General features: G+C 46.7%; 1 protein-coding gene across 4 annotated transcripts in view; it reads right to left on the reverse strand.

Annotated features, from left to right (window-relative positions):
• The window catches only part of LOC128791059 (putative methyltransferase DDB_G0268948), a 171,555-nt gene that overhangs the window by 25,117 nt on the left and 124,003 nt on the right, over positions 1-22,435 (reverse strand). The window lies entirely within an intron of this gene.

The raw sequence follows: 22,435 nt of genomic DNA on the forward strand, positions 1-22,435 counted from the left end.
GTTGTTTCCATATAAATCCAAGCTCAACTTGGTCATGGTGTTCACCTCCATAGGAAATGTCCTTCCATGCACTGGGATAGGAGACCAATAAACTGTATTTCAATTAGCAAAATGCAGGGAGCAGTTTGCCTTTTCTAAATTCCATAGAAAATACCAGGGAGATGCACAATTCCTGCCCTGACAGAACAATTCCCTTCTTCACTAGAAGCAATTTGGGATTTGATGCACCACCCAGGCCTCCAGCTGCCATTCACATGGGCTTGAGCCCCCCACCTGATATCTGGGGAAACATCTTGGGCATCCTGCATGTCCCAGGTGCCACTGGGGAGCCAGTCCCTGTTGGATTAAGTTCTTTTCTGACCCAGAGATGAGGCAACTGAGAGGCATTTTAAAAACTTTTATTCCATTTTCAGTCTCATGAGAAGGGTGAGACAATACAGATGTTATAATTCACCCCATCACAATCAGAAGCTATTTTTTAATTACAATACACTATAAGTGTTCCTTGGCCTATCAGCTTTTGCCACACCTTGCTGTAAATGCCTTAAAGCCAATCATTAAAATTACCCCTCGTGGGTCCCACTACAATGCATCTTTCATAGTTCTATTTCTCCAAAGTATCTATTCTTATTTGCAAGGCCATCCTTTGAAACTTGTTTCTAGTTCCATTTCTCTCTCAACACTGTCTGTCCCGTTCCATGGCATTTCTAAGTCAGCATTTCTTATCTCAAGGTTTGCATACAGATCTGTGAGCCTTCTGTCAGGCTTGGAGAATTCTCTACAAATCCATTTCCCACAGGCATCCTGCATGTCCCAGGTGCCACTGGGGAGCCAAAGCCTGCCCATGTCCAGGGAATGTTCCATCAGCCTCCTGGGAAGCGGTGGCTGTAGGAGAGCCCAGCGAACACCAGATGCCACTGTTCCCTCAGCATGGGAAAAATCCTGTTTACGATGCAGGGGAAATATCCCCAACCTTTTCTTGCATGCATCGAGTCTCTCGAGCCTGCAAGAACTGGTTTTCTGTTAAAGGTTGGGGTTTAGACAGTCTATAATGACTCTAGTGCTTTCCAGGAGACCGTGCCCAGCCCATCTCTCTTCCAGGGCCTGCTCCTGCTTGGAAGTGCCACTTGGCCTGAGGCTGGCTGCTGCAGGGATTAGCACATTCACTAAGAACATTTGTTTTTCCAAGTAGAGGGTGATTTTGGTATCCCTTCCTTCAATCAGAAAAGGAATAAGACCAAGAATTCTTTAAAATGAGTGATGGGGGAGGGTTTAAAGTACATCTGGGTTCACTTGGCTTTCAGATATTTTTTCCCCCTCAACCTGACATTGCATTTAGCTAATATGTCATCAGAAAAGAAAGAAAGAAAAAAGGGACTTTTCTTTTTAACCTAAGCCATGCTTCACTTGGATTTCTTCTCCTAGAATCACAGGATGGTTTGGTTTAGAAGAGACTTGAAAGATGACCCCTGCCAGGGGCAGGGACACCTTCCACTATCCCAGGTTGCTCCAAGCCCCGTTCAGCCTGGCCTGGACACTTCCAGCGATGTGGCAGCCACAGCTTCTCTGGGCAAAATATTTTCATATTTTTGGGTCATGGGGAGCAGCACTGGAGAGTTCCCTTCCTCCAAATTAAAGCTAGGAAGTAAGCACAGCGCAATTAATAGAGACCAGCTAGGAAAAAAAAAAATCAGTTTACAGATTGTGTTGATTGTGCATATGCACATGTTGTTTCTGCTTTGTATTCCCAGTCTTCCTAGGACATACATCCTGAATTCGGCAGGATGAGCAAAAGAAAAACCAAAGTGTGGTGGAAATTCAGCTGTGAGGTGTTAGCCAGGCAGAAGGTGGCAGTGCAGGTGTTTGGTAAAGGCTGGAGCAGCAGCAAGCAAAGGATGCAGTGGCCTGGAAGGAGTCTGGCTTATCCATTTTACTTGTTAGGGATGTAAAATCACAGCCTAAGTTCTGATAAATAATGAGAATGGACACGGGAAAGAAAACTGTCATCTTTTAAATTTCAGCTGTAGGAAAAATTACCATTTCAAACTGCTCAGTTTCAGTCATTTCTAACGTTAGAAATTCCAACACTTACATATTCTTCCTGGAGGGAAAGCATGTACTTTTCTGGTCTAATGAGGATCAGTAACGTTGAGTGACTGGCCACAAAGTAGCTCTCCAGAAGCATTCCTTTGAAGACAAGCAACCATTTTTGTGTGGGGAGTCCTTGTTAAGCAAGCTGTGGATTATCAAAACCATTTCTTTGCCTTACAAATCGCAGACCTTGCAGACACATCCACCAGGAAGCTGTCCTTGCACAGGGGACACCATGGAGAAATCTCCTAATAGAACCCTAAGGAAAGACTGGCAGAGCAAAAGCTTGTAAACCTTGTCCTTACTCTTGGGGAGAACAGAGGTTTTTCAGAGTGATAATAAATTTAAGTGAATATTTTGTTGGACTTGGATTAGGAAAGGGAGGCATCATGGAGGCCGTGGGTGCCCTCCATAGGATCTCAGGAGCGTTAGAATAAACAGATTTAGGCAGTCAAAGATAGATAGAGATGATAGAGATAGAGAGATGATAGAGATAGAGAGGAGATAGAGATAGAGATAGAGATAGAGATAGATAGAGATTGAGATGATAGAGATAGAGATAGAGATGATAGAGATAGAGATAGAGATAGAGATAGAGATAGAGATAGAGATAGAGATAGATAGAGATAGATAGATAGATAGAGATAGAGAGATGATAGAGCCACATGGCTGGATGGGGCTTGGAGCAACCTGGGCTAGTGGGAGGTGTCCCTGCCCATGGAAGGATAATCAATCCATAGAGGCCCAATCCAACCCAAACCATTCTGTGATCTCAAAGCAAAGGCAAGAGGGCAGCAAGTGGAGGCCCGAGAGGCCCAGGCACTGCCCAAGGGGAGGGCAGAGCATTTATTTGGGGTGTGCAGAGGGGACAGGACTGGTGCCAGAATCTGTTGCAATGGTGCAGCATCATCTGGGTTGCAGCAGCAGGATGAAATGTGTTTGTGCATGCCCCAATAACCACCAGCAAAACCCCTGCCCGAGGAGAGTCACCAGCATGTCAGAAAGAAGAGAGATTTATGAAAGGATGTGTTACCAAAAGTTTATCCTTCCCAGAGTGGCAGCTTTATATCTGCTAAACTGCTGGGATTCTTTCCACTGGCTTGAACAGGGTTTGAGTCAGACTCTGGAGACACAAACACCAGAGCAAGTCCAGACACCACTGGAGTCATAAACAAACCTCCTGCCAGCTGCCCATCTACTCTTCTTCTGCATCAAAGTTACAAAAATAAAAAATATGGTTCCTGAGAAGACTTTTTACAAGTGATGAGAGGATCCACCTGTACTTCCCTAAAGAACAAAAATAAAGCCCAAACCATTTCTCACAGCCAAGGGATCATAAGGAAAATTCAGGTTGGAGGAGACCTCAGGAGGTTCTCTCAGGCAACCTCCTCCTTGCTTGAAATCATCTTCTCTCCCCTTTTGAAAATGGCATGAGAAACTTGTATGGAAAACATTGTTGGCATGCACAGTATTTCAGCTCTCTAGAGCAGTACTGGTTGGTACAAAGAATAAATTTATTTTTTGTTTGAATTAAGAGAAATAGAAGATCTGTGAAACCCATCTGGAGGGCAGGTTTGGAACGGATTAATCCCTCCATGAAACTCTGCTTTGATACCTGTAACTCAAGTGACCATGGGTAGTTTTAAACATGCATTTTCCCATTCCTCCTTAGGTGGAGGAGCTGGAGGGAGGAATGATGGGAACCTGGAGCCACCCAGGGCTATTCAGCCAGCCTGAGACATGGCCAGAGGGGTGATGTGGTCAGCAGGGAGCCAGCAGCAGCCACAGGGTCAGCAGCTCCTGTGGGATGAAGGGGGAGGAAGGGAAGGCATGGGTGTTATCTCAGTGACTGGGAGCTGAGCCAGGATTTGGAAACTCAGCTGCCATTCCCAGACATGCCCCATCTGCCTCTGCCCCTCAGGTCACCCCAAAGCATGATGGGGAGGTTGTGCCTCCTAGAACTGGTGGCAAAATGCTCTTCCTGTGCTGCAGGTATTGTCAAGGTCTTGGTATTTCTGCATCTGTCTTCAAGTAAAGCTTTGTATCTCTAAAATGTTCGCAATGCTATTATCCAAAAGACTCTGCTATAATACTTTCAAGATGTTTTGCTTCAATTTTGACTTTTTTTTTTTTATAATGCTCTCCAGCTTTTTAATATAAGCCAAATCAAGCATTGTTTCTATCCTGAAAATAACGTTTCAAATTTAGATCACAGCAGTGCTGAACCCGTTGGGTTCTTTCTAAATTCAGGGGAATGCCTATTCCCCCAAATAGTTTCAATTCTGATAAATCAGAATTTCCAGACAGAATAGCAGTCAGTTTAGTTTTAAATCCTAACCCTGCCCAATATTTAATTCTTTTTGTGCTCTGCTTGGGGATGCACTAACACAGTGTGCTGCACAGCTGTTGGGAACATCCCAATTATTTTTCGAGGGAAAATTACATTTCAAAACAAAAGGGAAGGGCATCTTTTAATCATTTTGACTATGTTTAAATGAGATCACCAAGAGAGACTATAGCTCTGCACAGACATGTGCAGGCATGCCTAGGAATTTGGCTTGCCTGCAGTTTATCTGTCCCAATTAAAGGCAGATGCAGCCTTTTGCTTCCATGGACATTGATGAACTGGTAGATGTGCTAACAGGGAGAGAACTCACACACAGCAACTGGTCCTGATCTAATCACACACATTCTTGCAGTGCTGTTTGGCTCCAGCTTGCCCAACTGCAGGAATATTTTCAGTGTTCCTTCCTTGGACAGGAATCACCCAAGTTTGGGTAATCAGGCCGTTTGCAGTTGATGTCAGTTCTCCCCGGTCTGTGGCTAAAGAGGGGAATTACAGGATGAGCAAAGTGGCTTAGGCTGCAATTCTGCTTTGCAGATGAGAAGGAGCTTCCCTGGAGTACCTGCAAACATACTGGGAATGCTGGTGAGTGGCTCAGAAAGCCCAGCAGGTACTGAAATCTGCCCCCTGTTCCTGAGAATTTCAGACTTTCTGTGCTGACTGGCACTGACCCCCAAGAGAACACTGCATTTGACCTGAGGCCGTGGAGAAGGCTTCCAAAATTGAATGACAGAACTGGGATTGTGGGTGTGGAGTTTGAATAGAAGTGTGTAATATCACAGGGTGGGAAACTTAAAGGTTTAGAATATAGTAATGTATATAAAGCAAGATGGAGGTTTTAGGGTGGTGGCTGGTCATTCTTCTTCCTCACCTTCTTCTCTATGGGTTTGGGTGGTTTTGTGTAACTGGATAAAAAAGTCTGCATTGTGGGCACAGGTGGTTGGTTATTGGGTTAAAAGTAAAAATAATTTAGGTGTAATTTCTTAATTGTACATTTATGCTTAAAAGGCCTCATAGAGAGAGGGCTCCATCTTTACTTTGTTAGAGAGAAGTACTGTAGGACTCGGGGTTTGTGAGAAGGCAACATAGATAAGAACTAATAAACATCTGAGACCCAACAAGAAATTCCATCTCAAGCATTTAATCCCAACCCTGGCAAAACAGAAGCAAAGACTCTGCACTGCCCTGCAGCCCTGGTGTCACCCACGAGCCCAGTTTGACCCAGACACACATCAGAGGTCAAACACTGTCAGCTCCTCTCAGCAGCTCTTGCTCTGAAGAAGAAGGACTGCTTTAAAGCAGAAGGACTGCTTTAAGCCTCTGCTTTAAAACTTCTATCTTGCTCCATATATATTACTATATTCTAAAACCCCAACCTCTAAGTCTTCTATGTTGTGATATTACACACTTCTAATCAAACCATACACTCGTAATCTCAGTGCTATTAATCAATTTTGGAAGTTTTCTCTACGGTTTCAGGTTAAATGTAGTGCTCTCTTGGGGGTCAGAGTCTGTCAGCACAGAAAGTCTAAAATTCTCAGCATGCAGAACTCCAACACTTGAACAGCAGCAGAGCACAGAAAGCTCTGTTTCCAGAGGCTCGTGGATCAGCCCCCCTGGATGTGAGCCAGCACAAACCCCTCCAGGCAGGCCTGGCAGACAAGCAGGATGTCTCAAGGTAAGCTCAGTGCAGTTTTTATTCCTGTGCTCATAAATACCCCTTGCTAACGCTGATTTCTCTACAAATTACACATTATCAAGAGTTTCAAGAAGTCTCACAGCAGTGCCCATGCTTCACACCACTGCAGGGCATATGCAGGACCAGAGGGCCCTTTTCCATCCTCCCCAGCCCTTATTTTTCTTAGCAATAACAATTTACATCACTACCCACCACCTTTTTTCAAATTCCTTCCTTACCTTTATTATTCTTATTTCATGTTATGTTTATATTTACATTTTTCTTACCTTTGAGCCTTCCCTTCCCTCCCTATTTCCTAGTTTGCAATATTGCAAATTTGTATTTAGTAAATTTGCACAGTTTAAAAGCTGATGAGGTGGTAGGGGCTGACTGGCAACAGGACCTCCTGATGGCAGTGGTTACCAGGCTTTTCCTACATTTAGGAAAAGATGTAACCATGGAACTATGTGAGGTGACAGTCAGCAAACCTACAGCTCTGCTGTGAAATATGTGCACAGACGTAAGCACCAGCCTGTGACTGAGTCTCCCACACATCACCCTGTGCAGGAGAACTTGCTGGAGACAGCAGAACTCTTCCCTTTTTTAATGATTCATGCAAACACAGCCACTGACTTGAGGGGAGAGAGCTCGAGGTTTGAATCTGGGGGGCCTGGTAGTCACTGAGCAGTTTCTAGGTAAAAATAAACATATTTCCCAACACTGAAAAAGGATCATCCAGAAGAGGTGTGTGGCCACTCCACCCAGCTTTTCATTCCTGTGTTTGCACCTTTTCTTTGGAGATTCAATTCTCCATTTTTAAAATTTCTTTTAGATTAGAGACCAGTTGAACTTGAACTAGCACTAGATAAAAAGGTAGGGGGGAAATGAAGGTGAACAAGGAGAGGGATGGCTGTGATCCTGAAGTCCTGAGTATTTTGACATTGGGTTTTCCCTTGCTAAACTGTACCAGCACTGCAGGGTGATCCCTCCAAATACAAAAAAAAGGCCATAATGCACCCATTTAATCTTACAGCCTTGCACAAAAGGGGTTTTACGTACAGGGAGGATAATTGTGGGTAAGGAAGAGGTCAGAGTGGATGATGGGACTAAGCTGTAAACACACCTGATTGAGGCAGTTTATCTTCCTGCTTTAAGTGCACAAAACACTATTTTTCACTTGGATTCCTTTGTGCAACACCTCCCTGGTTCAGCAGGATGTGAGCCCACATGCTCCAGGCCAACAGAGCACCATCACTCATGGCAAGTGCACCCTTGAGACGTTTCTGCAGCTTCAAAGGTGGGTGAGCAGCAGCAGGTGTAAGGATGCCCAAACCTCCACGTGCCAGGGCTCCCAAGGTGCCATCCCATCCAGTTCCTTCCTGTCCTGCAGTAAGGATGGATATTGCTCAGGACACAGCCCTCAGTGGCTTGGGGAAGCTCTCCTGGTGACATCAACTCTCCAACTGATGCACGAGCAGAGGGTCTGTGCCCTGGAGCTCCTCACATAAATCACCACAGCTCTGCTGAGCCCAGGTGTCCTGGGGCCTGGCCCCAAACACTGGGCTTGTACAACTTCTTCTGGCTGTCTTGGAATGATTTGTGCCTTTTGAAGATGCAGAAGTGACTCCATCCCGAGCCAGGGCCAGTGACCTGTTACTGGGTTGATATGTGATAAATGACAGTGAGGAGCAAAGGGCAGCTACTCTGACTTTCACATATGTCTTCAGTAAACAAGGGGTGGAGGCAAACACACATTCTGCTATTTTAACCTGCTATTAACTTTTCAGTTTGAATTTCCAGCACTTGTTACAGCCTTTTTCTGGAATGATTTCCCACCCAGGAAGAGGCAGATGTGATGTTTTCACAGGCTGCAAGTGCTTTGTGCTTGCTTTGTCCTGTATGGGTCAGCACCTTGCTCAGGTTGTCTTGGTTTGAAAAGCCAGGTGTCTGCTAAGGAGGGCAGGAGCCTCCCTTGAAATGGAGAATGTAAACCCCCTCCCTTCGAGTTATTATAATTTTGAAATTAAGGGGCTCTTAGGTAAAGATATGGGAATAACAGTTCTTTGTTAGGAAAAATAAAAATGCAGTAATACAAAACAAAACTGCCAGAGTGAGAATAGGAGCTGACAGCCTGTGGGTCAGGGTGGTGGCAGCAGTGCCATTCCATGGTGGCTCAGCCCTCCTGCAGTGCCAGCTGTGCTTCTGCTGGAGCAGGATCCTGGACAAGGCTGGAGTTTTCCTCTGAAGCTCCAGGGCTGCTGGAGATGGGCCTGGGCTTCCTCTGGGAATGCAGTGGGGCAGAAAGCTGCTCCTCTGGGAATGCAGTGGGGCAGAAAGCTGCTCCTCTGGGAATGCAGTGGGGAAGAAAGCTGCTCCTCTGGGAATGCAGTGGGCAAAGGCTGCTGTGGTGTTGCAGGAGTCAGATTGTATCCAGGTAGGAATGCTTGGCTCCTCCCCTGGGCAGAGCATCTCCCCATGGGATGATGGAATTTTCTCAGCCATGCAGGGACACTCAGTGGCCATGGACAGAAGAGATCTCCTGGAGGGAGGATTGGTTGTGGAAGAGATAAAGAAACCTGCCCCACCTGGTTTTAACAGGTGGCCCAATTAGCAGAAGATAAGTGCCCCAGCTCTAACAGATGGTGATAGAATACACACCCCCATTCCCAACCTAAGACACAGCTGGAGATCATCAGTGGTAGAACCAGAGCAACCATTCCAGCTGAGGATTTTATTTAGTTTTAGTCTCCTTTAGGACCACAGTCCTGCACTGAGAGGAATGAAGGATGCCTTGCCAGGCAGAGGTGGACATTTAGGCATCACAGTTTGATGGGAGAGCTGAAAAAAAGGTGTGATCCTGCATTTTCCCACTGTAGAGCACAGAAACATCTCCAAAAAAGACTCTGGGAAGAGGAGGGGATAGCAGGCAGCTCTCCTTCTACCCTTAGCAGAGGCACTAACCCCTCCTGAGCTGATATTTTTCTCTATGAAATAGCCTATAAAAGATTAAATTCAAGCTATCTGTTTCTATTTGTATTCCTCCTGTGTAGCCCTTTGAAGCGTATTTTAATTCTCCCTGTTCCCCAACCTCATTTCAGCTGGTGGTGGTGGAAGGTATTTAAAGTTACAGCCGTAATCCCATGGGCCACTATGAAAGAAATTATAAGGAAAAAAAAAAAAAAAAAAAGGAAGAAACACAGAAAGAAACCCCAGGTCTGTCTGATGCACAGCAATGCTTATATTTCAATTACAGAGAGCGAGGGGCCAGACTCAACAGAGTCTGAGACAGGGAAAGGAAGAATTATGTTGGAAAACCAGACACGGGAGCCATAAAAGAGCAAGTGGCTGTAAATGGCTGACCCAGGTAACGCAGTGGGCAGGTGGTGACCGTGCTTCCCATCAGAACTGAGCACCCCCCACCCGACTGACACGGTCTGAGGCTCTGCCCCGCAGCCGTGCTGCTCCTGCAGGGCAGGAGCGGCCCGCGGGGCGCCGGGGGGATGGCATCCAAAAAGCACCGCTCTAGAAATTGAACTGCACGGAGCTGATGCGGGGCAGGCAGCTTCCCAACACCATTTCCTTCCTCCGGACGTGGGCAGCGGGGGATTTCTGTCCTGCCAGCGGTGTTTGCCTCCTGCACACGGCGTCCGTGGCAGGGCTGCTCCTGCTGCTGCCCAGCCCCGCACACGGGGGGAGGCCGAGGGATGAAGGAGCCGGGCAGGGAGGGATGAAGGAGCCGGGCAGGGAGGGATGAAGGAGCCGGGCAGGGAGGGATGAAGGAGCTCTCTGTGCTGCTCCCCTGGGCACAGGCTCTCCGATAAGCGAACCCGCCTGCACCGAGTCCCAGGCTGACCTGGGCAGGGCTCCCCGCACAAATCCGGGCTCCTGTGGGATTTCTGAATGAGGCTGGGCAGGGATTTGCGCGTCGGAGGTGACATGGTACAGCTGCCTTCCCCGGGGAGCCTGGGGGGAGATAAACAGCCCGACTGGCTCCTCGAGGCCGCTTCTCCGATTACCCAATGTTTTCCTCCGGGCTCTGTTCTCCACGTCTCATAAATCCCCTCGCTGCTTGGCCCCTGGGCAGCCTTGGGGGCTGTGAACACCCATCCGAGCGCTGCATCCTGTTCCCGGGCTAACAAGGGAGTGTTTCAAAGAAACTCTGAGCAGGGCGATGCCAAGCCAGAAACCTTGCGGAGGATGTTGCAAGTCGGGCTTTGAAGGCAGGGTTTGTTTAGGGACGTCAGGTTTCAGCTGGATCCACTGATACAGGACGTGCCAACGAGAAATCCCAAATACCAGGCAAAACTGAGTAAGATTTTCAGGATTTGGGTACCTTTGGCTGAGCAGCACATAAACATCCTGCCCTCTCCTCAGCAGGGAGGGGAGGAGAAACCACTCTGCCTTGGGGGCTCTGTCTGGGTTAAATCAGAGCTCTCAGACTTCCCTAACAAGCACAACCACCAGCACCTCTCCCTTCCCCGTGTGCCCAGCAATCACAAACCAGGGGCAGCAGAAAGCCAGCTCAGGATGGACTGTGTGTGTTTGAGGAGTGCAGAGCAGAGCCTAGAGCTGAGCTGTGTCAGGTTCCACTGTGTTCCTAAGGAGATGTCAGTCAGGCTTACTGAAGTCACCAGGAGAGCTGTAAACACACAGTGCTGCTTCATCTTTATAAAGGAATTAAATAGTAAGAAATCCTGCTTGACAACAAGGACAATGAGAGAATGGGATATAGCCTCCTGTATTTCCAAACTCTGGCTTGGATCTGATCCTATTAAGAAGAGGGTTTCAAAAGGGCTTTAATTCTCTCTGTCCCTGCCTGCCTCTGGCCACGCTTTTCCAACAGGAGATGGGACCAGAAGCCACACTAAGTGGGGGATGCTTTCTTTCTGGTGTGCAGCTCTCAGTCAGGTCACATCACAAGTGCTGGAAGCTGTATTGATGCTTTTCGGAGATCAGCCAGGCTTTTATCTTCCAGAGCCTCCAAATGGCTGGATCTGTATTTTATTTCAATGATCTCTCAATTGCTGGTGATTACACAGAGCAGGAGAGCAGACCCATTTGGATAACTCCTGCTTGGTCAAAGCCTATATTTAACCTCCTGCCTCCCTTTCCAGCACTCTATGATAAGGCTTATTTTCCAGCCAGCACCTGAACACCCAGAAGTCCTCAAGAAATCAACATTAAAGCTGGAAACGATGCAAGTCCCTGTACCTGCCAGGGCAGCACTTCTAATTGCTCTGAGCTCCCTTTACCCACCAGTGAATCACCCTCTCTAGGGGTGGAGGCAGAGCTCCTGCACCAGCTCTGCCTGTGACAGGTATCAGCTGCTAGTGGTCTCTCCAAACAGTTCCATTTAATCCCATCACTATCCATCTGCAGCTGTATTCCCCAAGTCACTCTTTGGGAGCTTGATGACCTTATAAAGCATGACTGGATTTTGTTTAAAGAAACAAAACCAGCTGTCTGCAGGGTACTTTGATCCCAAACAGTATTTTTAAGTACTGGGGCTGGGTGAAGCTACAAAATAATCTGCTGGTGGGTCAGATCTCTTTTTGCAGGGACTCTCTCTGTCAAACAGCACACCTGATTTTCTTGCTCAGTGTCAAATACTTGCTGTCTGTCTGAGTAGAAAGGCTATTTCCCAGCGAGCCCAAATATCTGTCTTTGCAGTGGTGCATCCTTTCACTGCTGTCTATTCTCCCTCACACATGTGCACACACACTCAGCTGTCCAGAGGAGCCAGACACAAAGGCAAGGTGAAAAAGCAGTAATCAAAGTTGCACGCAAAGCAAAAAAATGCCATTAACTTCCAGGAAAGAGTAAACCTTGAGAGTCCAAATCACCCTCAGTGAGAGCAAGCCCAGCTCCATTAGGTTCAACAGGCTCTGTTACACTTCACTGAAGTAGGTCTTTTGGGGTTTATTTGAGGTTAACTGCCCGAATCACTGGCTTGCACAGCTCTTTATGTCCAAGATAACAAATGCAAAGGCAAATAGGAGCTAAGAAAGAAGCCGTGCCAGCGCCTGCTTCCCTGCCTGTGTTTGCTGACAGCACAACTATGCAAAGCATTTGGCTCCACACACAGCCTGGCCATCCTGCTTTTATTCCAGCAGTCCCAAATATGGCCCATTTCTCTTCTGTTTGCTCTTGGGGGCTTTGCAGAGCAGCCAGGTAGGGATAGAGAGCAAACATGTCTTATCAGCACTTTTCCTTGAGAAGGAGAGTGAATTATAAACAGGGCCTGGCCACCTTGGACACAAAAGTTGGGCTTTGTCTGCACCTGGAGGATCTGCAGGGGGAAAAGCCAGGCACTGGTCAAACTGGGACAAAGCCTAATGCTGCAAGAGGCCAGAGCTGCTGCTGCCACAGAGCTGCCCCATAGGATGGATGCTCCCAGAGCAAGGACAGTGGGACAACTGGCCATGTCACTGCTGCACCACGGTGTTTTATATCGCTGCCCAGCTCCAGGAACAGTAAAGCCAGATGCAGATCAGCATCAGGCAAATGTCTCAGTGCCTGGCACCCCACAACACCTCTGTATCCTGCTGTTTTCTCATGCATGAGCAAGTCTGGTCTCTATTTGTAAGTGCAGCAATTAAGCTCATGTTCAAGTGTCTGTGTGATCCAGGACTCAGAACCATGAACCTCACAGTGAAACATCAAACCAGTCTCTCTTTAACACATACTTATCTCCTAGATAAAAATGGCCAGATGAAGTGGGGGAAGGAAGAAGGAACTTGCCTTAAGGATTAGGAACTAGGAAAAAAGGATTTTATTAGTCATGTCCTCAGGGTTCAGCAGTAAAGCAGCTCTGATCTCAAAAGAATACACATGTTGGGTGCAAGATGTTGGGAAGCAGACAGGGGGTGTTTGTTTTGCAGAGGAATGTCAGCACACATGGGATCTGATCACTTTGTTTTGCTATGGGACAGCTTCTCCTGAGCTGGCACTCAGGCATCCCCTCTCTCCTGGGAGCTCTGCTCCCCACATCAGCCAGCAGCACAGGAATAACACGTGAGCAGCTGCTCGCACGTCCCGTCCTTTACTTCCATTTTCCAAGAGGCAAATTTCCATCCCACCCCGGGTAACCCCAGCCCTTCACTTTCACCCAGCAGTTCCACACCACAGGCTGTTATTTCACATCAAAGAGGAAGCTGGGAATGTGGTGACTGCTCCCAGGAAGCAGGATGGGAAATAACTGGAGAGAGTCCAACAGGGATCAGTGAGAAGAGTGAGAAGACATGATTTATGTGGAAAGAGTGAAAGAATGAGGATTGTTTAGTCTAGAAGATGGATGATCATGACCTTCAGATTCACTCAGGATAGAGGAATGGATTCATCCTTTCCCAGAGGTTGTGGTGGATAACAGAAGTAGTAAGAGAGAGGCTTTAAGCTGCATCAAGGAGAACTTTGGTTATGTATTAAGCAATACTTTCATGCTTTCCTGTGCTTGCTCTCCAGACTTACCTGTGGAGCCTTCCTCCCCAGATTTTTAAGAATGGGATTCATTGGTTTATAGATAACCAATAAATTATTTATAACCATTATTAGTCATAAATATTGGTTTATTAACCAATAGTTATTGGCTTATTAACTGATAAATTATTAATAACCAATAAATCATTTATAACCATTTATTGTTTGATTTCCCCCTAGTAGGCCCCCCCCTCTTTTTTTTTTTTTTTAATTTTTCAATTAATAGCACCAGTGCAACCCTCACAAATCTGGTTCTTGTTATGGAAGGAATCCCTATGTGGGAAGGGGTTTGGGGATCAGAGCCCGTTATCATCTTGGGGCAAAACAGGCTCCTTTATGAGAAAACACTCCCAATTCCCAGTTGTCTCAGGGGAGATGCTGTGGTGCCTCTCTCAAGCCACAGCTGGATAAGGGCTCAAGCACCTTACACTTCAGGAACATCACCATCTCTCTGGGCTCCTGCAGAGCTCCAGGGAGGATCTGAGCAGTGCTGCTTGTACCTGGGATTCCCAGCAATTTTCTACTTTCTCTCTGTTTTGGGATCACCTGCCTTCAATGCCCTTGAGGCCTCTTACAGCTATTTCCACTTCCAAAGAGAAGCAGCTGCTCAGTGAGGACGAGGCAGGGAGCACCATCCCATTTACTCACTCCAAATAAACTCTCCTTCCCTGGAATCCCCAGAACCATGGGGGATGCAGAGCCACACTTGCTGCTCTTGGCCCTGCCAAAATTGCCTGAGTGATTACAGTTAGCCAAGGGCCCTACTGGATTTTTTTTTTTTTGGTCTGGTGAACAGCTATCATCACCTTATATATCAATTTATGATCACATCTACACCCCATATGCCATACTAGCATTTCCTAGGACTCTGGGGACGCTGCCACCTCTTCTTCTTCTCCTAATGGGCAAGGTCCAGTGGTTTGGGATAGCTTTTTCTTTTGGCAAGGAGATTTTCCACCCCCTGCCACACCAGACACCCTCATTTCCTGCTGCTCCCATTTTAACCACAAGTCACAACAGCTGATGAACACAAATTCTGTCCAAGTGCCTGAGGCCTGGGAAGAGATCTGTTATAGCAGGGATTATATAAAATTAGCTCCTGATGGGAAACACTGAAAAGATAAAGCTTTTGCAGGGTAAGCTCATGGGATCCTATCAAAGTGTGAAACAGAGGAGTTCACCATCCATTATTCCCCAGTGGCACCCAGATCTAACCCAGGCTGCAGCCCACCTCAGGCCATGGCACTGGTTACTCATGGGCTCCAGAGGCCCTGGAAGCCACAAACCAACATTTTTCTGATTTGGGGTTGGTTTCTGGAGCCATGGACACAGAGGGAAAGACATAATGAGTGCTGCCCTTGTGCCTCAGCAGGAGATGTGCTATCTGAGGACTGCACAGGGACAGAGGAGTCTCTGTCCTCATCTGGGACAGAGGAGTTCCCAAGGGATGCTCTCATGGAGGGAAGGCAGCTGGGGAGATGGTGGGAAGGGAAGGAGGCACAGGGGGGCAGAACAATAGTTATTTATCTTGATTTGAAAACCCAAAATTTCTGGTTTGTTTATCCTGCACTCTGTGGAGGGAGCACAGATTCCCAGAAAAAGTGTCTGGGAAAAAGAGGCTCCCATGTCCTTCAACTGTTCAAAGAATAGGACTACAGTGTTTATTTGAATTAAAAAAAACAAAAACAAAAACAAACCAACAACAACAAAAAAATAAACCAAAACAAAAAATTAAACAAAACTAAAACAAAACCCCACAAAAAAAACCCCCAAAAACCCAAAGACAAAAAACAAAAACCAAAGCCAAGCAGCAGCCCCAGTCCTCATCCACACATGGATGCTGGCACTGCTTGTCTGGATCACAGAATCACAGATGGGTTTGGGTTGGAAAAACCTTAAAGCTCATCCCATTCCACCCTCTGCCATGGACAGAGACACCTCCCACCATCCCAGGGTGCTCCAAGCCCTGTCCAGCCTAGCCTTGGACACTTCCAGGGATCCAGGAGCAGCCACATCTGCTCTGGGCATCACCACCCTCCCAATAAACTCCTCTTCAAGTCTCCCCTGGTCCCAGGGCAGGTCTGGGTCCCTCCATCTTTTACTCACCACCATAAGATTTTGGAGGGAAGATGGAAACAAATGAAGAAGTACCTTAAGTGACAATCTTGGTGGTTCAATTCACATAAATCCACAATTTCAGTGTTAAAGGGGGAATCTCTCCTCAGCCACTCAATCACTTGCATGAATCCTTTCCCTTTTCAGAGCAGCTCACCCTGGTGCCAGGCTGACAGCCTGTCTCAGGAGCTGCCCACACTCTGAAGGTGTGAGACACACCAGGTGGTGAAAGCAAGATCCAGGTGGTGAAAGGGAGAAGTCTATTAACAAAAATCACACAAGTGCTGGAATAAGATGTACGACGAGGCACTGCATGTGTTTGTACTCACTACCAGTAATTCAGACCGTAGAGCAGCCACCAGCCTGGATGAACAGCCCAGCAGCTTCTGCCATTAGACCCATCACAGAAGTCCAGAGACAGCAGAATTAAATTTATTGCATTTTTCCTGCATTTTAAGCCAAACTAACAGCTTAACTCTTTGGTGTCCTGTAGCAGGCATTATGGAATATCATACCTCGTTCTGATGTGGGAGCTGAATTGAAAAAGAGTCTTTTTTTGGCTTAGACCTCAGACTGGAAAGGTTTGATCTGGCACTGCTTTTCAGTAGGACAGAGCTCACACTTGGCAGGAAAACACCTTTGAAATCAGACTTATTGCAAGTGGAGAAGGAACCTCGCCTGCCATTCTTCACAAGCAGTTGTCTGGTACATCAAGCTCTCTCTCCTGAGGACAGCAGTATTTGGTCAAATTTTTGGTTCTCAGCAGGGGCTAAGGGAAGGTTGGGAAATCACACACCAAGAGGTACCAAAGGCTATTTTTACCCTGTCTGGGTTTACACCCACACGTTTGGGTTTGTTGGTTTGGTGCATGAGCCAATTCTCAGCTGGTTTGCTGACAAAAGCAAGGAACAACTCATTCTGAATGGAAACACCCTGATTTAAGACCATGAGTGATCTGGTCTCTGGGCTCTATTGAAATAATAAAAGTGGGCATTTCTTGCTTTGTGGAGAACATACATTGACAATAAACTTATTTCGGTGTCATTAATGTCTTTATATATTTACCTCATAAAAGAAAGCTATCAAAAGAATTTCTGGAATGGAAAATGTTGTCAAGAAGAAAAGGAACATACTAAAATTTATCTGGTAGCCATCTCAGAGGAGACTAAACTGGACCAAAGATGTAGAGACAGCCTTTGGGTTTTGGAGGCTCCCAGGCTGGGCTGGGGAATGTTGGTGGGTTAAGCCTTGGGTGTTTCCCCTCTGCACCCAACACTGGTCACTTGAAGAGGAAGGCTGCTGAGCAAAATTAATCTTTGCTTTGCACCACTTAGAGATGTGCCTACATTTGGTAAACAATGATGATTAGGCTGAGCTTTTATTCCCTTCCTCTAAATTTTCCTGTTTTCCTTCTAATAAAGTAATAATTACGGAAATAGCCTTAGGAATAAACCACAAGGAGCAGCCTTGTCTTGTTTTCCAGCAGCAAAACCATAGAACAAAGCACAAGAAAATTCTCTTGCTTTGTAATTCTGTGCATCTTTCAAAATGTTTCTCCCACTGCAAGGAGCCTTGAGGATTGACCACCAGTGCTTCCCAGCCCATGGAAGTGCTGCAACAAGCAGGATTTACCCCATGACCTTCCCTTTCTTCCTACCTGCTCTCCCTGATAGACCTCCCACTGATTATCTACCTCCAGAAGATCTCTTGAATAAGTGGAAGCTAAGAGCTTCTCCTTTGGGGAATTTTGGGCTTGTTGGCCTTCTAAACGCTGAATATCTTACCCTCCTCTATCAGAGGCAGTTCACATCCTGCTGACTCGACCCTTCACACAGCAGTTCAAGCCAGAGACAGCCCTGACCACATCTAACAATGACAGCACAAATTCAAGATTGTGTACATACCCCCCCCAAGTTTCCATCCAGTGTGATTGATCAAATATTTGCTTTTCTCAAAGCAGATAACGTTTGTGAACTTACAATCTTCAGCCACAAAGCCTTATCCCCCTCTGCTATTTATCTCCAGAGCACAAAGGCCAATTGATTTCTTCCATGACAGCCAGACCCAGGCTCTCAGCTTTCACCCCTGCTGCAGTTCCTGGTTTGAGTCTTTGTTTTGGACTCATTTGGAGAACAAGGGAGAATAATGGGGAGAAGAGGGACAGTAAAGAATAGAAGTGTTTAGAATTAACCAGTCATCCAAGTACAAAGAAATCATTCAGCCCCTCTCTGCAGTGAGGGACTAATTTAGCCCATGGCTCTTTAAGGCTGTCACACCAATTTCTGGTGCTCTGAGTGGAGCTTGGCACTTACAAGGGCAACTCCAACCTCTTAAATGAGTTAGAAAAACTACCCAGTAGCTAAAGTCACCCAGCCAAGGAGTGAATGCCATCCTGCCAGGTGTTCCACAGACCCTGAGACAGCAAATACAGTCATGGTGTCTCAGGATTAACTTCTGAACCTTGAACCATGAGGTCAAATTTCTATTTTCAATTGAGAATCAGAAGTGCTGGTCTGCGAGCCCCAAGGCACAGAAGGGGATAGCTGCAGGTACTGGCAATAATAAGAAAAGCACAGCTTGGCACAGGGACAAGCTATCACTGCTTCTAAGCTTCCATCCCAAATTTCAGATGCAGGTCCACTGCGCCAGGGAGGCTGCTGGAAGAGTGATACCACAAGGATTTGCAGCCTTAGGATGACCCTGAGAAATGGATTCACTTCAGGAAATGGAGCCATGAGAAAGGGATCCATTTAAAATACAGTGGAAAAAATGCATCACTTGGCTTAGTTTTAGTTTTGAAAGTAGGGGAAAAGCTTTAAGTTTGAAAAGCCTTAAGTTTCTCACTCATGCATTTTGTTCTCCTTAAGCCTTTGCTACAGAGGAAAGATCCTTTCTGCCCATGAACTTGTGGCTGTTGTCTGGACACATGGAAAGCTGATCCACTGCTGGTGGAGGTTTTCCTTGTTCCTCCAAAGGGCTTGAGAGCCAGGACTTAAACTCTGTGTTATGTCTGGCTTTAAAGTGCCAGGGATCTACTCCACAGGTTTCCTTGCTGCCCTTGTAACCCTTTCCACTCTTCAGCTGAGCTGCCTAGAAGGGCAGTTGGACATCTGAATTGTGACAATCTCTTCTCCTTTTTAGCCTGTTTGAAATTGTCTTTTCTTGGGCACCACTGCTGTGAGCAGAAGGAAGGCAGTAAGGATTAATCCTTCCCAGGAGTGCCACAGGCAGGGCTGGACATGCAGAGGGCTGATTATAAAATCAGGGGGGTTGGAGAAGTTGGTAGAAGGAGTTAGAGGGCAGAGAAGCAGCCTCCAGATTCACTGAGAGATGGGGAAACTCCTCTAGGAAAAGCAGCCTCTCGTGACATTAAATTGGGCACCCTGAAGCTTTGGGTTCCCCCTTCAGGTTCAGCATACTCAGAACCTTCCTTTCCTCCCCCACGTGCCCCTCTGCCTTTCCACCGAGCTTTGGAAAAGACTCCTTTAAATCATAGATCTAATCCAGGTTTCTCTAGCTTCAGAGAAAGCTGCCAGGGGAGAGGACACACAACTGGAGAGATGCTTTTTGTGTTTGGGACACACTGATGAGTCCTGTACCCACAATGTGAACACACAAGATGTTCCTGAGCAGATTTTCAGCTGATTTTCCCCACTACATCCATCCCTAGAGTTACTCACCATTGGAATAACAGCAAGAGTGGGTATTGTTGGAAGCTTCAGCCTTGGAGGACCATGGATTAACAAGATCCAAAAGCTCACTAAGACCTGCCTGGCACTGAGGGGCAGACACACCATTTCCTACTCAGCTGACTCAGTTTTTCCTTGTGTTCTCTCATTTAATCACAATAATGTCATCTGCATAGCACAGATACAGGAGAAAACACCAAGCAAGAGCTACGTGCTGGAAGGAGAATGTGAGAATCAGCCAAGAACAATAGTTTATAATAAAAATCTTCACTTTTCAGATGTCTTACCCAATTGTTTGAAAAGCATGGTGGAAAAGGAGACCTTTCATTGTTTCACTCCCGAAAAAATCCCTTAGTTTTGCAAAGGACACTGAAAATTCTGACTGCAGTTGCTTGCTTAAATCAACATATAGCCAGAATCAGGAAAAATCCTATTAATTTCAGTTTGCATCAGTTCAGAATGTGCCCCTCAAAGTTTTAGGGTCACTTAACCCTGCTTTAAGGAGCTCTGTACTTTGGGATCCCATTCGCATTATCACCATAAATAACATATCTGGAATCTGGGTTGTTTGCACATGAGCTCAATAGCAAAGATAAATGAAGTGGGAACTGCCCACACCTCTTGCATATGGAAATCTGTGTTTAAAAACAAGAACACCCACACAGCTCATCATCAGGAGATGAGTTTCTTGTTGTTTTGTGGTCGCACTCACAATAGAAACACTGTTCTGTGATAGAGAACTTTCAGCCTCAGGTCTTGTGATTCTCAGGGAAGTTTTACTTGCATGTCCAATCCCACTGAAGCCAAACAAGTCATGATCAAATGGATACTCACAGCTTATTGATTCACACTGAAGTTCTTGGTGACTCCCTTATCAGAACTATACATCAAAGGTGGGGAATAGGAAGCACCTTGGCTTTAGAGGATGTAAGAACCACCCTGTGTCGGACCCACATTGAACCTGTGACAGAAATAAGTGATGGTTTTCAATCTAACCTCCCTCACCCAGTTTTTTCATTTCACCTCCTCATTTGAAGAGCTTTGCAGGAGCAAGCCCAGTCCTTGCATGAATTTTGTCAGCTCCACTCACACCAAGTCCAGAGGCCCCACACACGTAGCAGCCAACCATGAACTGCTTCCCAGGCCAGTGTCATTTCTGCTTCCACTTGGTCCAGGGTGGGACAAGCTGCTTTGTTTAGGGACCTGTCAGCACACAGAGCTGGTTGTCACAGCCTGTAGCATCTCCTGGTGTGGGCCCTTAGAATCTCTGTAGGAAGAGAGAGCATTTATCCTTCCTCATATTTTATAGGGGAAGCAAAATTGAGCAGGTTTACCCAGGAAATCTGTGATAAAGAAGAAAAACTTAGGGCAACATCCCCAGTTTCTGGTATTCCTAAACCCTGGGTAAAGCCTACAAATACCACATTAAAACAAGATTTTAAGAAGGATTTCATAAGTTATTTTCTCATTTGTGCTTGCAGTAGCACATGAGGAAACAGAAGGTCCAAGAATCTCTTGGAAGCAGATGCTCACGTGCTTTCAGCTGTGCTCAGGCCAAGGGGCTCCGTGGAGCCCCATGGGACCGATGCATTTCTCTGGAAGCTGGGCTGAGGTAATAATGTTTGACAACTGGGTTGGATAAAGGGAGTGCAGCCACGTCTCCTCCCTAGCCACTCAGAGAACATGAGGAGAAAGCCCATCCTCATTTCTTGTGTCCAGACTCAGCCCTGCCCACAGCCATGTCCCTCCACAGGAGGAGGAAGGCAGTAATATCACTGCTCACACTTGTCAACAGCCCTTCACGCTCAGCTCACCCCAGAGAGCAGCAAAGTGTTGCTTTCAGGAAGAAAAGCACATCTTTTCCACAGTGATAAACGGGAGAGGTTCTTCCCAGGCAGAGGCTGGGACATCCCCAGCACACACACACAGCTTGAGGGGGTCATGGCTGGTTGGGAGCTGGGGCAGTGCCAGGCACTGACCATCACCTGGGAGTCCCTGTAAAACTCCTCACATCCCACACAAGCTACTGGGAAGCTTTCATTACACACAAGGGGATAGGGGATGATGCCTTGTGAAGGCTGACCTAGAACAGAGGCTGGACAGAGTTAAAGAATAAAGTAGGGATTTATTAAAAGGCCTCAATGGATCCACCTTGGGCAGTGCAAGAGCCCAGCCAGGGTTACACCCCAGGTGAACCCAAAAGGGTCACAAAATGCACCACTGGTCATGAGGTCTTTCACTTTTATAAGTTCTGGTCCATTTGCATATAGGATTTAATTGTTCAATTCCAGCTTTAGCCCATGAAGTCCCATCCTGCTTGTTTTTCTCTCTTCATTCTGCCATTGTTTGTGCTCTTGGGCCTGAGATTTGGATCATTTGTCCTTGGTCCCCAGCTAGAGAAGGAATTGTTTTGTCTCCCTACTCTGTGAAGAGAGGGCTCACCATCCCCCAATATGAAGCTCAGAAGTGAACACTAAAGCAGCACAGAATGTGAGAAATAGAAAAGCTAAAACCTGAGGCATCAGGAGGCTGTGATTTTTCACATCCTCCTGGTTGGGGAATAAGGATCTGCTCTCACCAGACTGAATCACACAGCAGCACATAGAGCCCTGAGCAGTGCTTCCCCTGACCCAAAGGACTGTCACCAGGGCCTGGGGCACAGCAGGAACACACAGCATGCTGCTGGGCTGGTGTTCTTAACATTCACTGCTGCCTCATGGCCTCAGGCGATTTCTCCAGAGCAAAGAGGGTGTGAGGGGGAGGAGGAAGAAGCTGTAGCTGAGAACACTGTATTGGTATCTGCTGTGCAGCTCCCAGGACTTGTGCATTCAAGGTTCCCAGTCAGAGGTCAAGTCCACATTGACTCCTGGCAGCATAGACACCTCTGTGAGAGGACAGAGAGGTCACAACCTTTGCCTGAGTGGCTCAGTACATCTTCCAAGAGACCAGGGAGAGAGCAGCAGAAAAACCAGCCCAAACAGACAGCTCCTTAAGCGCCTCCAATGCTCTTCCATCCCACACTCAGAGGTGAGTTGGTGGCCT

Source organism: Vidua chalybeata, chromosome 7 (assembly GCF_026979565.1).
Source record: "Vidua chalybeata isolate OUT-0048 chromosome 7, bVidCha1 merged haplotype, whole genome shotgun sequence".
NCBI classification, from domain to species: domain Eukaryota; kingdom Metazoa; phylum Chordata; class Aves; order Passeriformes; family Viduidae; genus Vidua; species Vidua chalybeata.